The sequence below is a fragment of the Mustela putorius genome, unplaced genomic scaffold (assembly GCF_011764305.1).
Source record: "Mustela putorius furo isolate JIRA1106 unplaced genomic scaffold, ASM1176430v1.1 tig00000660_pilon_pilon_pilon, whole genome shotgun sequence".
In the NCBI taxonomy this organism is placed as follows: domain Eukaryota; kingdom Metazoa; phylum Chordata; class Mammalia; order Carnivora; family Mustelidae; genus Mustela; species Mustela putorius.
Window position 1 is genome coordinate 287,941 of NW_025421437.1, and position 17,852 is coordinate 305,792.

At 36.7% G+C, this 17,852-nt stretch overlaps 1 non-coding gene across 1 annotated transcript; it reads right to left on the bottom strand.

The window, feature by feature from the left end:
* Nucleotides 1–12,042: 12,042 nt before the first annotated feature.
* LOC123392881 lies at nt 12,043–12,156 on the bottom strand. The gene has a single exon (XR_006607564.1). It is a non-coding gene; the product is annotated as a small nucleolar RNA SNORA51 (small nucleolar RNA).
* Between the last annotated feature and the right edge of the window lie 5,696 nt (nt 12,157–17,852).

Here is a 17,852-nt window from a genome sequence, read left to right on the forward strand (position 1 = left end):
ATCAAGAAGTAAGAAAAATCTCAAATAAACAACTTAACCTCATGTCTAAAGGAGCTAGAAAAAGAATATCAGTTAAAACCTAAAACCAGCAGAAGGGAAGAAATAATAAATATTATAACCGAAATAAATCATATAAAACTAAAAAAAATAGGACAGATCAATGAAACTGGGAGCTGGTTATTTGGAAAAATCAATAAAATTAATAAACGTCTAGCTGGACTTATCAAGAAAAAAGGAAAAAAGACTCAAATAAATAAAATCACAAGTGAGAGAGGAGAAAGAACAACCAATACCATATAGATACAATTATAAAAGAATATTATGAAAAACTATATGCCAACTGATTCTATAATTTACAAGGAAGGAATGGATAAATTCCTTGAAATACAGACTCCCAAAATTAAAAATGGAGGAAATAGAAAATTTGAACAGACTGATAACCAGCAAAGAAGTTGAGTCAGTAATCAAAAAATTCCTAATAAACAAAAGTCCAAGATCAGATGGCTTCACAGGTGAATTCTATCAAACATTTAAAGACAAGTTAATATCTATTCTTCTTAAACTATTCCAAAAAAATATAAAACAAAGGAAAACTTCCAAATTCATTTGATGAGACCAGCAATACCCTGATACCAAAACCAGATAAAGACACCACCAAAAAAGAGAACTATAGGCTAACATCCCTGATGAACATAGATGTAAAAATTCTGGGTAAAATACTAGCAATCTGAATTCAACAATAAATTATTAAAAGTACAACATTCAGTTCAATAAAATCCCTCAACAAAGTCAGTTTAGAGGGAACCTACCTCAACATAATAAAGCCCTTATATGTAAAAACCACAGCAAATATCATCCTCAATGGGTAAGTACTGAGAGCTTTTCTCCTAAGATTAGGAACAAGACAAGAATGTACACTCTCATCATTTTTATTCAGCATAGTCCTGGAAATCCTAGCCATACCAATCAGACAAGAAAAAGGAATAAAAACATACAAATTGGTAAGGAAAAAGTGAAAGTTTCACTATTTGCAGATGACATGATACTCTATATAGAAAACCCTAAAGACTCTACCAAAAAACTACTAGAACTAATCAATGAATTTTGTAAGGTCACAGGATACAAATTCCATGCACAAAAATCTGTTCCAATTCTCTACAACAATAATGAAGCACCAGAAAGAGAAATTTAGAAAACAATCCCATTTACAACTGCACCCAAAATAATGAGATATATGGGAATAAACCTAACCAAAGAAGGGAAAGACCTGTAATCTGAAAACTATAAAAAACCTAATGAAAGAAATTCAAGACAACACAAAGAAATTGGAAGATATTCCATGTTCATGGATTGGAAGAAAAAATATTGTTAAAATGTCTATACTACCCAAAGTAATCTACCCTTTCAATGCAATTATTATCAAAATACCAACAACATTTTTCACAGAATGAGAAAAAATAATTCTAAAATTTGTATGGAACCACAAAGACCCCAAATAGCCCAAATAACCTTGAAAAATAAAAGCAAACCTGGAGGCATCGCAATTCTGGACTTCAAGTTATATTACAAATCTGCAGTCCTCAAAACAGTATGGTGCAACCACCAAAATAGACAAATAGAGGGGCACCTAGGTGGCTCACTGGGTTAAGCATCTGCCTTCAGCTCAGGTCATGATCCTGGGGTCCTGGGATTGAGCCCTACATTGCGTTCCCTGCTCAGTAAGGACTCTGCCTTTCCTTCCCCCTTTGCCACTCCCCTCTCTAGTGTTCTCTCTAGCTCGCTCCCTCTCAAATAAATAAAATCTTTCAAAAAATAGACAGGTCAACAGAACATACAGAAAATCCGAAAATAAACCCACAATTTTATGTCAGTTAATCTTCGATGAGGCAGGAAAGACTATCCAATGGGGGGAAAAAAAAATAGTCTCTTCAACAAATGGTGTCAGGAAAAATGGACAGCAACATGCATAAGAATCAAATTGGACTGCTTTCTTACACTATACACAAAAATACATTCAAAACACATTAAAGACCTAAATGGGAGACCTGAAATCATGAAAATCCTAGAAGAGAATATAGGCAGTAACTTCTTTGATATCAGCTGTAGCAACTTTTTTCTAGATATGTCTCCTGAGGCTAGGGAAACAAAAAATTCAAAAAAAAAAAAAAAACCTATTGGGATTACATCAAAATAAAATCTTCTGCAGAGCAAAGGAAACTATGGAATGGGAGGCAAGCTATGGAATGGGAGAAGATCTTGTAAATGACATAACCAATAAAGGGTTGGTATCCAAAATATATAAAGAACTTAAAAAATTCAACACCCAAAAAACAAATGATCCAATTTAAAAATGGGTAGAAGATCTGAAGAGTTCCTCGAAAGAAGACATACAGATGGCCAACAGGCACCTGAAAAGATGTTCAACATCACTCATCATCAGGGAAATGCAAATCAAAACTACAATGAGTCATACCACCTTGCACCTGTCAGAATGGCTAAAATCAAAAACACAAGAAACAACAGGTGTCAGTGAGGATGCAGCAAGCAGGGAACCCACTTGCACTGTTTGTGGGATTGCAAACTGGCATAGCCACTGTGAAAAACAGTATGGAGAATCCTCCAAAAGGTAGAAATAGAACTACCATGTTATCCAACAATCACACTACTAGGTATTTACCTAAAGAATGCAAAAACGTTAATTCAAAGGATTACATGCACACCTATGTTTACTGTGGCATTATTTACAAAATGGAACTAGCCCATGAAATCCTGCCTTTGCAATGACGTGGATAGAGCTATTGAGTATATTGCTATACAAAATAAGTCAGACAGAGAAAGATAAATACCATATGATTTCACTCATAGGTGGAATTTAAAAAACAAACAAGCAAAAGAAAAAGATGAGAGTCAAACAAGAAATGGACTTTTAATTATAAAGAACAATATGATGGTTACCAGAGGGGAGGGGCATGGGGATGGTTAAATGGCTGATGGAAATTAAGGAATGCACGTCTGATGAACACAGGATGATGTACGGAACTGTTGAATTACTATATCGAACACCTGAAACTAATATAACACTGTATGTTAACTAGCTGGAATTAAAATAAAAACTTATTTTTTAAAACAAACAAGTAAATGGATAAACAAGTTGAAGTACATCACACAATGGTATATCACTCAGCAATAAAAAGAATGTCTGTACTATTATATGCAACAACCTGGATAAATATCCAAAGAATTATGCTAAAGAATAAAGCCCAGCCAGAAAAAAAATTTTTTTTAATTATTTCACTTACATGACATTCTAGAATAGGCAAAACTATAGAGATAGAAATCAGATCAGTGGTTACAGGGACTGGGAAGAAGGAAAGACTGAAAAACAGGCAAAAGAAACTTTAATCTAGTGGAAATATACTATAACTTAATAGTGGTGGTTTTCATATAACAACATAAACTTAGTAAGACTCATTAAACTGTACATTTAAACACAGTGACATTTGTTGTATGCATATTATACCTCAATAACCCTGAATGAAAATAAAGTGTATAAAATATACATTCTTGGTAATTGGTAAATTGAGAAAATATACATATTTTCTCATAAAAGAAAACCCCAAAATCCCTACAAGTAACTCTGCACTTTAAGCATTTCCCATTTCATGCCCCATTTCTGATTTTCTTTATACTGGTAAAAGAGAAATATACAGTTTCCACATAAACCAGAAAGCGATGAGCATTAGGAGTTCAATTTATGTACCTACCTATATATGAATCATATTTAACACCTTTCTGTGATCTTTTCCTCCAAAATTTTTTTGTATCTTAACCAACTTTTAAAAGTTGCAACATTAACAATGAATCATGAATCCTGGAACACTGAAAAAAAATAAATTAAGATGTTAAAAAAATAAATAAAAGTTGCAACATTATTGTGTTGTTATTTCTCTGGAAATCTGGCTCTAGAATGCTATTCAATTTGTACAACTCTAAAAAAGACATACTGGAATTGTATGCCAGTGCATTCTCACAACGACAAAAAGTATTTCTAGTGGCTGAGATCTACAGCAGAGGAGAACAGAGAGAGGTTTCATATATCGTATTTATTCATACTTGGGGATACATGGTTGACAGAGGATGAGTTTCAGAAATGGCAAAAAGAAAGGAAGGAAGGAAGGAAGGAAGAAAGGAAGGAAGGAAGGAAGGAAGGAAGGAAGGAAGGAGCAGGAGAATTTAGAATCCCTAAATCTCTGGTCTCTTGTAGATTTAATTATTTTGGAGAAAGAGAATCCTAACATAGACAGTCAAACACATCTTTTCTACTCATGCTGTGACACAGCTGGCTAGGTAGGATGAAAGCATATTAATTCACTTACAAGCCCTCTTCATAATCAAATGACAGGCTGAAAAGAATGGGAGAAGTGATACTGGGAATTTAGTATTAGTACTGTTTTTCCAAATATTGCATTGGGAACCCTCTTATTTTATGTAACTCAGAACCAATTGGAAAATGAACAAAATAAAAGTCAATAAAAAGAAATCATACAAAGTGATGTACTCATTATTTTTTTAACTTGAAACATACAAATCCATATTCATTGACCAATCTTTTGATGTAGGACCAAGGCCTGCACTTTTAATATGATAGAATTAAAACAGTATGATAGCAATATTTATTAGCAACTTGCCTTTAACAAGTCTTTCCAAAACTTTCGATTGAATTTTCAGAGAAACAATTCTCTTTTCACACTTAAAATTCTTTGGTTTATATAATATTTAACTAAATTACATAATTACAATAGCAAGTACAACCGGTATTAAGAGCTTTGGGAACAAACACAACAGACTCGTGGGAAGCATATAACTCAACTGGCAGGAACAGAGCATGCAGAAGTTTTGTATAATCATTAATAGATGTGGAAATTTATCAGAAGCTTGTGCTGCATTTATCAAGATAAACATGAAAGAAATCTTGTTTAGTCAATTAATATAGTGAAGTACACTGATAGAATTTCTGAAGTTAACCATTCTTACTTGATCAGATATTTGCAATACACTGATGGACTTAGTTACATATGTTATTTGGGATTTTCACATGCAAGTCATAATTAAGTGGACCTTTAATTATCTTCCCTAATCTTGTCTTTATCTGGCTTAAGGTCATACTAGCCTAAAAAAATGAGTTTGGAAGTTTTTCCTCTTTCTTTATTTATAAAACTTATATAAAACAGTAATTTTCTTTCACTGAAAATTTGGTAGCACTCTCCCATAAAGCTTTCTTTGTCTAGGACTTTGGGGGAGTAGGGTTGACATTTCCCATACCTTGAAACCTAGACATGCTCTTTGTTCAGTGTTCTGAATTTGTTTGCTTATTTGTTTTTCAGTAGACTGCCGGTCCCACTGACTTTCCTCTGATATCTGCAGTGATTTAGCATTGGTATGGAGGAGAAAGCAACCAAGGCTGAGTGAATCATCTTATCAGAAATCAGAAGTCTCCCAACAGGACTGGAAGGTTTTTGAATACTCAGTGTTCTTGGCTAATCAGTATTCAAATTAAAGAGTACTATAATGATTCAGTCATCTTCCTGCTCAGTCTTATGCAGGTTTTCCCTCTATTGATAGTTGGGGTTTTCCACAGCTTCAAAAACAGAGAAATTGAGTGAGACATTCAAAGTTTCCAAATGTGTAGTCAGAACTATGAAAAGAAATAATAGCATAGAACCTGACCCCCCAACTCCCAGTATCCTGGTAACAAAAGCCAACTTCTGTGAAAGACCCTCCTGAGATACAGACAAATAAGATAATTCTTGACCAAAGACAGTTTTATTCCCATCTATTAAAAGGAAGAGTCACTTAGTGCTAAACTTCAAACATTCCCTTTCCCTTCATGTTGAACACTGGAGTTTCAGCTTTCATCTTCACATCTGATGTTCTGATTCACTAACATCCTAATGAAAATTTATAATAGTTTTTAAAGTATATGTAATCCTGATATCAGCTGGCATTGACCTATTTCTTAATATCTAGATAAAGATGGATTTAAATCTCCATGTTATAGATTGTAGAAAAATTCAGTGGCATCCTCAGGATTTCTCCCCTTTTTAGGGGGGTGGGGGGTGACATTCTCTAACAGCTGCCTCTGCTGAATGAATAAATATTGAGATCAGGAGTCCTCTCATTATTCACTTCCAGCCAGCTCAACGCTCCTCTCTCTGCCTTAGGTTGTTCTTATCCTTAATTTCCACCCAGTGCACCCTCTATTTTGAGTGAATAGAAAATATTACTGATGGTTTGGGTGGGAATCTACATTGCAGCAATGGAAATGATTTAACAATTCAATAACAGGTATTTGTGTTGGATGGAACTAGAAGGTATTGTGCTAAGGGAAATAAGTCAGTCCGAGAAAGACAAATACCATCTGATTTCATTCATATGTGAAATCTAAGAACAAAACAAATGAACATAGGGAAGGGAAGGAAAGGAAAGGAAAAATAATATAAGATGAAAATTGAGAGGGAGGCGAACCATAAGAGATGCTGAAGTCTAGGAAACAAACAGGGTTGTGGGAGGGGAAGTGGGTAGGGAGAAGGGAGAATTAGGAAATGATTAAGGAGGGCCTTGATGTAATGAGCATTGGGTGTTACATGCAATTGATGAATCACTAAATTCTACCCCTGAAACTAATAATAATAATTTTATATATATCTATATATAAACATATATATATATATATATATATATATATATATATATATATTTAGCTCATGTTAAAGAAACCTAAAAAGATATTTGTGTTGATGAAGGTCTCTTGGCTATTTCCCTGACTTCAGCACCAGCTACCCTTCCATATTGTTGCTTCTCTCTCCACTTTCCTCTTCTTCTTTTGTCTCTTCCAATACCCTCAGCCCCTTCTAAATCCCTGCTTGTTTTTAAGGCATACTACTTCAGTTATCACAAGTTTGCCTTTGCTCCTGCAGAGCCCATGCCCCACTCTATGGTCTCCTTTGCTTCAAGTAGCTAATCAAGGTATAAATATCTTGGTCTTCTAAACACATCTATAACTAATATCTGAAGAGGTCTCAATTGGATCAATTTCATAATTTGGATACATCTGTTCTGTGAAATTAAGTAATATCCCTTTTTCTCTTTCCTTCATCTTTCCATCCACCCTGTACCTTTTTCACCTATTACTTCCCCATTTGGTTTCTTATATCCTGTCCTTGCAAATCTCCCATTTTAAAAATTAAACTATTAAATTCTATAAATTTCTATGTTTCATTTTTATATTTCCTTGTTTGCACTCTATCTAGCTAATAGTTAAATGTTAGCTGATGCTGTGTTAGGCACTTTCTTTTTCAGTGCATTATTTACATTATAGTAGAAGAGCTAGGACCTTGCTGCATTGACCAAAACAAGTAAAAATAAGGGCATCCTAATCTTGAATACAAAGCTAAAAACAAGAGTACTCCCTTTGCCTTCTTTCCTTTGGTGGCCAACATTGAGCTTGGAACATTAGTCTTCTTATAAAAAGGAAATATGATTTCAGGAAGTATACAATTAAAAGAAAAAGTGAACCCACTATATTACTCGTTTCATACTTAGAATATCAGCATCTTAACAGAAGACACCTTGGTTTGGTATGCAGCCCAACTGTCTCATAACCAAGGAGAATGGTCCTCCTTCAAGGGAAGGCCTGGGAAAAAGACTTAACCAGGAGGCATGTGTTGAGTTACCCCCTAGAAAGTAGAGCTTACTCTCCATAGCACCATCTCCCCAGCAGGCAGTTATGTCCTCTTCCTCCAAACTTACCCAGTTTAGCAGCTCTTCATTGACACCCCATTACAGCACTTCCCATTACTACTTTCTGTTATACTTACTTACCTTTACACCTTTTCTCCCTGTTAGAAATTAATTCCCTGAGGGCCTTGCTACTTTCCCTCAGATAAATGTTTTTGTGATCAAATATAATCTTGTCAGAGAGCCCTTCCCTGACTAGCCTATGTAAAAATAATACATTCTCCATCACATCTCTCTCTACTCTCTTCATTTTTATTCAGAGTTCTTATCGCTACTTGACATTTTATATATATATATATAATTTTTTTTAATCTGTCTCCCAGTACATACCCAGGAATACAACTCACTGAGAAAAAGAAACTTTTTTTTTAATTTTTTTTAAGATTTTATTTATTTATTTGACAGAGAGAAATCACAAGTAGATGGAGAGGCAAGCAGAGAGAGAGGGAAGCAGGCTCCCTGCTGAGCAGAGAGCCCGATGCAGGACTCGATCCCAGGACGCTGAGATCATGACCTGAGCCAAAGGCAGCGGCTTAACCCACTGAGCCACCCAGGCGCCCCGAGAAAAAGAAACTTTATTGTGTACCCACCTCTGTTCCTAGCTTATGAAATAGAGCCTGGCATACAGTAGGCACTGAATAAATATTCATTAAATGGATGAAAAAAATCAATCATAGCATCTATCTATCCCCAACAGTACACAGAACAAAGACTAGCATTTCTTGGGATCCTAGTAATCACTGTTAAAGGGAGGGAGGTGGCATGTCATGAAAGAGTAGAGAAGAAGGATGAGTGGAAGGAAGAGGAAAGGAAAGAAGAAAGAAGGACTAAATGGCTAAATGAATAATAAATGAACAGTTTCTGTTTAAGCAACTTTAAGAAATTATGGGAAGACTGAAAGTGTCATTAAAACCAACTGGTACAGGGAAGAAGACTAAGATAGTGGCTCATTTCCTTGGTAGAGCCATTTACTGCAGAAAGTCAAGATGCACGGAAAATGCCATCCTACAGTCTGGCCAGATGAAATATTCGATGAATTTAGACATTAGCACTGCTTGGCCAAGAGCCACGGAGCTAATTGTTACTTGTTTGAGTCTCTTAAGACTGCACCATTAAAACTTGCATTTTTAATATAATGAATAAACATCTGTGAGCCCCTTATTAGAGGATGGTCTAGCAAATTAAGAAAATTACTTTTTTAAAAAGAGGAAATTAAGACATGGAATCAGTCCAGGAAATTATTCAACTGCCTCTGTGTAGGACCAATTCATAGTTTTTTCTTGACTCTTTAAACATCTTGTGGCCATACAACCACTCCTCTTCTGCCCATCTGACTCTTATCAGCAAGCCAAGTGGATAAGCCTTCATGTTCCACCTGTTCAACCATTAGGCACATATAAAGATGGGTTTATTCCCCAATGAGCAACAAAAGGGCACTGAAGGTGTCAATGAGGTGTGACTAAGCATAGTGACTAAGAGTTCAGGATCTGAAGTCTGTCTTTTAATTGATGTGACTTTGGGCAAGCTATTCAACTTTTTAACTCTCAGCTTTTATCAATAAGATATATGATAATAATACCTAGTTCATAGTTTTGTCACAAATACGGTATATGCAAAAACTATGGTATACTGTATAAGCAAACCTAGTGTTTTAATGCTATATTTAGGAAAGTTCCCAGAAAATAAGTGTTTAATGAATGTTAGTTCTTTTCTGTCTTGTTTGTATTTGTCCTTTCTTTTTCCTTTGGTGGGATAAACTTCTTAAAAGAAGAAACTATGTCTTCTTTCTTCTTGCTAATGATTCATTTGAACTAATAAAGTGTTCTAAAATAAAATGTGTGTTGTCACTTTAGGGGATTCCCTTCATCCCAATCAGTAATCTCCACTTACATTTTCCTAAAGATAGCATCTAGTTGTGAAGCTGTTAGAAAGACCTCGTGAATTTGCAGATGGTTAGAATGTACCTGTGTGTTATTTTCAGGTAATATTCTGATCTCTATCATCTCTTTGTCTATTTCTCTCATACTTGCTGTCATTTTCTATTTCATTCCCCTACTCTAAGAAGTTACATTGGATATTTGCAACCAAATTCTTCCACTAGTTTTATACTCATATGAAATTCAAATCACATTCTCCCATGAAATACAATTGCCTAATTGATGAAAGATAATGTGATTTCCCAAGACAGAGGCTCTGGTCTCTTTACCACTTCCACTTCCTGAAGAATCAAAATGCTGCTCCTCTTATTAGCAGGAGTAGGAAAAAAGTAGGGCAGACACCCTGCTATAGAATACTGAAGCCAAAACGTGAGACAACAGTGCTGAGATCCTTAACCTTGGTCTGCAGGTCTGACTGAACAAAGATTCTTTCTTGCCCTTGTTGAACTAAAAGAAACCGTTCTATTACGTATATCAACTTCAGTCCATTGATTTGTCCTGCTTCCATGCCTGATTCATCTAGGGATCACACTACTGTAGCAAGAAAGAATCTCCCACTCACCATGGTACCCATTTGCACTACAGCAATCCAGGGACTTCCTGTAGAAAGAGAATCAAAAAGAGGTTAAGAAAGGGGAGTGGCACCTACGTGGTTCAGTCTGTTAAGCATGCAACGCTTGATTTCAGCTCAGGTCATGATCTCAAGATGGTGAAATTGAGCCTCATGTCAGGCTCATGTTCAGTGGGGAGTCTGCTTGGGATCCACTCTCCCTCTCCATTTGTCCCTCCCCAACTAAATAAATAAATAAATAAATCTCTGAAAATAAAAAAAGAAAGCTTAAGAAAATAGAAGAAAAACTAATGGAATTTGCGCATGTCAAAAATAAATAAATAAATAAATAAATATTTTCCAAAAATTGACAAACACAATGCATTGGAAAAATTATAAACTTGAGAATTCAGCAAAATAAAGGCACAGTTACTTTCTAAAGTACAGAATCACACTTAGAGATCACTGAGATAATTCCAGTTTCAACATATTCCCTGTGGAGGAAAAAATCTGGGTTCATCAAGCAGAAATGCTCCCTATATCTTCTGTATTTAAAAACTTAGATTTACTTGAACTTTTAAGTGCACCATCTGCCAAAAAGTCTATTTTCTTACATAATCAAAACCTGGATTTCAGCTGGTATTAATAATACATCTATATTACCCATAATTGCTTCAAGCTTCATTTTGGCATGATTAAGGGTAATCATAATCCTTTGAAAAGTCCATAGTTTATTCTGTTTAAAGCTACTGTGAGAGTTAATGCATTTTCATTTTTCTATCTTCCATTCAATTAATCTGAAATCAAATATGCATTTCTTTTGATTGTGTAAACTTTTATCCTTCATCCCATATACCAAAATAGTAAATTTGAATGTCTAGCAGATAGGAATAGATTTATGTGTTTTGGTTACCAAATGCTATAAAAACCTTAAAATATGAACAACAGTATCACATTTATGCAAAGGTCATATGTAAAGTAGCTTCAGCCATCTGGGTTGAAGCTAAGAACCCACAAGTAATTGAAGGTCAAGGTCTCTGGTACAAAAAGTAAAGACTCCTTACCGCTGCTGTAGCTGCCCAGGGGTCTTCTATTGCCTCTTCATTGCCAACTACCCACAGCTGCAAGCAGCCAAAGTTAGACACACTCTGCAACACCCAGGGAAGGAGAAGCTATAGGCCCCAGTACCGGTCTGCCAATGACATTTTGCTTTCAGGTATCTTCTCACACTACTAGTCTTGCACATTTCTTTATTGTTCTGCCATTCCTGACTTCCTTGAAAATGGTGACAATTTCTCAAAAGCCTTCTTTCCTGCATAAAGGTAGAACTCTTGGCTCTACTCTTTTCTTATTGCACTATCAGGACAGCCCTCCCAAGCCTTCAGGAGAAAGAAGGGGCCAAAGAATGAAGTTATTAGTGTTACTGCCTACACAGTACCTATTCCTACAAAACGTCAATTAATGACTCCAATCCCCTCCAACTCTCCAGCATTCAGCTTTCTTAGCTGAAGGGTTGTAGTCAATTCTATCTACTGTAGGTCTTACTTCCAAAACAAAACATCTGTCATATCCCCCAAATCTTCCAAGCCTCTCTGGTTCCTACAATCAGCATCCCTCTACCTCTATCCTACAACCACTCAACTCAATGTCCCAGCCTCCCAAAGACAATATACAGACTACCTGGGGCCACTGAGCCTGAACACCTTGTGTTTTTCTTTTTTATTCTTTCTTTTTTAAATTATTTTCTTTTCTTCAATTCCATGTCCCCTATTCACAATACAGGCAAAGGGCCTGGGCTAGGGTGTATGTGGGTGGGTTTACTCTGCCTCCTTTTTTTCTGTAAGAACAGCCTGTAGTAAGAACCCTCAGGTTTTGGGCAACTTCTCTCCTAGATCTCTAAAATTGAAACCATGCTAAGTGGCTCCAGCACACTGTGTTACCCTGCTTATCACTGAACCGTGTACATCCTAAGACATAGGTCTTGTGGTAGACCTACCATGAGCAGAGAAACACCCCTCCCAGAGCATCTATAAGATACTAATATCTGCAACAACCATGCTTGAATCAGGTTTAGGAGCCCTGCAAATAAATGAAGCAGGGGGAAGATTTAAGTTCCCCTGTTCCTCAAAGACTCAAGTCACAATAGGCTTTCTATAGCTGCCCTTCTACATAGGCCCGGACTGAGCATAAAAGTCTGACACAACGGGTATCCAGTGATTATTCGTAAAAAGATGCATCCAAAATGGAATTCTACTGAGGATAAGAATTCAGATATAAAGAGTTTACACCAAGTCTCAATCATATGTAACCAAAGAGAGAGGTCTCCTTTGTATATCAATCTGACCAATAATGACTTGATTGCCTATAAAATACAGCACTCTGAAGTACAGTAAAGGATACCTTTGAAACTTTATTATAAAACAACCTGTATTAAGGCATTTATAGCTAGAGAGTTGAAATGTGTTAGGTTTTCAGAGCAGAGTATAGATATGCTTAAGGAAAGGAGGAAATTTACAAAAATTCTAAACTTAATATTGCTTTATTCCCTTTTCCCATTTCTTACTGTCTCGGAAGAAGGAAATAATTCATATTTTCTTGACTTTTTATATTCATTTACATGTTCCATAAATTATCTTTCTTATAATTATTTCACAGGTAAACTCCTAAGATAAATTCTCAAAAAAAACCAAACCTTACTGTATATCTCTTGTTTGCTTTTCCCTGTTCTCCATCCTTCTTCCTGCTACTTATTCTGTAGGTCAAATTTTTCTTTTCTCAACCTTTTCCTTTATGGATATTCTCAATCTCTGTTTCAGCTGATTTGCCCTAACAAACATAACTGCCACTAATTTTACATAAATAAATTACCTTACAACCATCCTATTTTAAGTCTTAGGACTCTTTTCAAAATAAATTATTCAAAATAAATTGTTATCCCTACTTGAGTCGAAGAATCTGCTGAAGTTATATGAGCGAGGCTTTAGAAATTTTTAACTGTTTCAAAACAGGTGAGATTGGTTTAACTAAAAGCAAAGTACAGATGAATCCAAAGGGAAGATGGAGCAGTCCCTTGGTAAGAGCACTTTTATATTGCTATAACAAATTTGAAAGTCCTGAGATAATTACGAGTTATTGCTTTTTTTGATAATATAATACATAATATTTTAAGTTGTTTTTATGACATGTTTTAAACCTTTAGCAGTGAAAATCACTTACTTACCCAGTGAGCTGTAACCGTGATGTATTATCTGAAGAGAGAAATCTGAAATAATTTTAGGAGACAACAAATATCAGAGGCCTAAAGATGGATAGGACAGATGTGAACGGAATGGAAAGGGGGAGAGTTCCTAGAGCTAAAATAAAGAGCTTTGGCCATGTGACGGAAGCCAGGTGCCCTGGGCGACGGGGGCAGGCATGGAGGTGGGGAATGAAGGAGCTGAGAGAACCCAAGTAATCAACAGGAAAGCCACTGAATATGTTTTCCAAAATCAGCCATCCCCCATTGCCCCAGCTTCCTCCATCTCCTCCTAACTTTTTCCAACTGAGGTTTCTGAGAAAGGAGAGATGATAAGGCAAGGGACAAGAATCAATCTTGGTATCCAAAGACACCAAGGGAAGGAATAGGAAGGAACAGGAATAATAAGCTTACGCATCAATTCCCCCAAAGAAGATTATAGTAACAAAGCACCCACTGGAGATTCTGAAGGAAAATAGGGAGGAAAGAATGAAAGATGGGAATCAGAATTCTAGAGGGAAAAACAATATTCATTAGAAACCAAATATTGCATAATCAGCATTTCTTTTATTCCAACTGTCTCCACAAAGTTAAAAGAGTCAAACTACTTCCAAAACCTGATCTTTGAATAATTGGACTACTTTACCATCACCCCCCAGGCAAACTGAAATGTATTGGGAAAAGTATATCAAGAGAGAGTGTTTTCGGAAGACATGGCTAGATGCGAGATGGAGAGAAGTGAGTTGGAGGAAATTGGAGGGGGACACAAACCATGAAAGACTGTGGACTCTGAAAAACAAACCGAGGGTATTGGAAGGGAAGGGGTACAGGGTTGGGTCAGCCTGGTGGTAGGTATTATGGAGGGTACATATTGCATGGAGCACCGGGTGTGGTGCATAAACAATGAATCTTGGAACACTAAAAAGAAATAAAAAATATATAAATAAAAAAGAGAGAGAGTGTGTGCACATTAGGTTGTGTCAGCTCTTTGTAACCTATCAACAGCCAGCACTGAAAACATTCACTGTATAGAATTCAGACCTAAAGATGAATTTTTCCATTTTTACTTTTTTAAATTCCATTGTTCTCCCACAGAATTAGTGAGATAAAAAATGTTGTGTACCTTTTTTTTTTTTTTTTCTCATCCAAAGGCCGGTTAATAGACCTCTCCTGCCCTTCCGAAGTTATTGCAAATAACCCAGTGCCCTCTACTGGCGTTCTGGCCACACTGCTTCTCTGCGGCTACCTGGGTTGTTTTTGTTTTGTTTTGTTTTGTTTATTTATTTATTTATTTGACAGATATCACAAGTAGGCAGAGAGGCAGGCAGAGAGAAAGGAGAAAGCAGGTTCCCCGCAGAGCAGAGAGCTCGACGTGGGGCTCCATCCCAGGACCCTGGGATCATGACCCAAGCCAAAGGCAGAGGCTTTAACCACTGGGCCACCCAGGTGCCCCTACCTGGGTTATTTTTAAACATTCTGCAGCTCCAGCTCTGAAGATAAATTAGTGGCTTAAGAAAAGTGCTGTAAGCCATCAGGGAGATTCAAATCAAAACCACACTGAAGAGAAATTTAAAAATTAATAAAAATTTTTTAAAAGAAATTAAAACACACACACACACACACACACACACACACACACTGAGATACCACCTTACACCAGTTAGAATGGCCAAAATTAACAAAAGAGTAAACAACATGTGTTGGAGAGGATTTGAAGAAAGGGGAACCCTCTTACACTGTTGGTGGGAATGCAAGTTGGTGCAGTCACTTTGGAAAATAGTGTGGAGGTTCTTTAAGAAATTAAAAATAGATCAACGGAATATGGCAGATGAGTAGCAGATGGAGGTGACATCAGGTCGCAGAAGTTCAGTTAGATAGTTAGCAAACCATTTTGAACATCTACAAACCCAAGAGGAGATTGAGAAGAAAATTTTCTAGAAACAGAAAATGGACCACTTTCTGAAAGGTAGGACATGTGGAGAAATGAACCCAAAGCAATGGGAAGATAGACCGCAGTGGGAGGGGCCAGAGCCCAGCAAGCAGTGGATCAACAGAGCACAAAACCAGAACTTTTAGAAGTCTGCTCCACTGAGGGAAATCGCTCCAGAGGCTAAGTGGGGGTGGAGCCCTCGCCGGGACAGTGTGGCCTTAGGTGCCACAGGGTCACAGAAGGATCAGGTATGTCTGAGTGTAGCAGAGCTCTCAGGTATTAGAGCAGTGAAGCTGACTACAGAGACTATAGAGATGCTCAGGAGCGAGTGCTCAGCTCCGCATTACCTTAAACTGTGATCCACAGCACAGTGGGGCCAGTGCTCTGAGCAGGGACCTCACAAGTGGCAGATCCCAGAAGACCCAATTTCCTCCACTAGAAGAGCATTGCACAGGAATGTGCTGGGTTTGGAGACTCCAAACGGGGCTGTGTGCCAGAGACAGAAACACTCGGTCACAGGCCGAGTGGCCCAGAGTGCAGCCGGACACCAGGAAAATTGGAGGGATTGACTACTTTTCTCCAAGGGTGCACTGAGGAATGGGGCCCCAAACTCATGGCTCCTCTGGCCAGAGATTGGGAGGCCGCCATTTTCATTCCCTTCCTCCAAAGCAGTACAGAAAGCGTTCAGGGAACAAAAACTCCAAGAACAAACCCAAGCAGATTACTTAGCCCAGCCCCTGGCAAGGTCAGTGCAATTCCACCTCAGTCAAAGACATTTGAGAATCACTACAATAGGCCCCTCCCCCAGAGGATTAGCAAGAACATCCAGCCAAGACCAAGCTTACTGATCAAAGAGAACAGAGGAATTCCAGAGGAGGGGAAAGCAAAGTATGTAATACATGTCTTTCTCCCCATGATTCTTTAGCATTGCAAAGTTAACTAAATTTTTTTAGTTTTTTTCTTATTCTAATTTTCTTAACTTTCCCTCTTTCCTCTTTTAATCTTTTTTAGCTAGTTGATCTTAACAATACCTTTCTTTTAAAAAAAATCTTTTTAAACCTTCATTTTATAGTCATATTTTATCCTTCTTGTATCTAACTTTATTTTTTGTGTACACATAGGTTTGTTTTTTCCCAAAAAAGTTTTGGGATACGATTTCTTCTAAGAGATCAAAATATACCCTAAATAGACCAAAGGGCTTAGTTCTAGCCTCTAGTCCAAGCAAATTCTCTCCACTATTTTTCTTTCTTTTTCCAACCAACATATCAGTTCACTTTTTAGAATTTTTTTTAAAAATGTTCATCTTTACAGTCATATCCCATCCCTTCATTGTGTTTACCCTTATTTTTGTATATATATATAAGTTTTTCTTCCTTTAAAATTTTGGGAGGTAGATATTTCTAAGAGACGCAAATATACCCAAAATCAAGTGGGTGGCTCTATTCTATTCACCAGTCTAATATAAATATATATTTTTTATTTTTCTTAAAATTTTTTACCCTCTTTCTTTACCCCCAAATTTGGGATCTATTCTGATTTGGTTACTGTACATTTTTATGGGGTCTTTGCCACCCTTTTAATATTTTATTCTCTCATTCATATATTCTTATCTGGATAAAATGACCAGTTCGAAAAACTCACTACAAAGAAAAGGAACAAGAGGCAGTACTGAAGGCTAGGCACCTAATCAATATGGACATTCATAATTAATGTTGGATCTAGAGATCAGAATGACAATTCTCAAGTGCTAGCTGGGCTTGAAAAAGACATGGAAGATGTTAGAGAAACCCTGTCTGGAGAAATAAAACCCCTTTCTGGAGAAATAAAAGAACTAAAATCTAACTAAGCCAAAATCAAGAAGCTATTAATGAGGTGCAATCAAAAATAGAGGCTCTTCTGCTAGAATAAATGAGGCAGAAGAAAGAATTAGTGATATAGGAGACCAAATGATGGAGAATAAAGAAGCTGAGCAAAAGAGAGACAGAAAACTACTGGACAACGAGGGGAGAATTCGAGAGATAAGTGATACCATAAGACAAAACAATATTAGAATAATTGGGATCCCAGAAGAAGAAGAGAGAGGGGGGCAGAAGGTGTATTGAAGCAAATTATAGCAGATAATTTCCCAGATTTGGAGAAAGTAAACAAACCTCAAAATCCAGGAGTCACAGAAAACCTTCCTCAAAATCAATAAAAATATGTTCACACCCCATCATCTAATAGTAAACCCTACAAGTCTTAGTGACAAAGAGAAAATCCTGACAGCAGCTCGGAACAAGAAGTCTGTAACATACAATGGTAGAAATACTAGATTGGCAACCGACCTATCCACCAAGACCTAGCAGGCCAGAAAGAACTGGCATGATATATTCAGAGCACTAAATGAGAAAAACATGCAGCCAA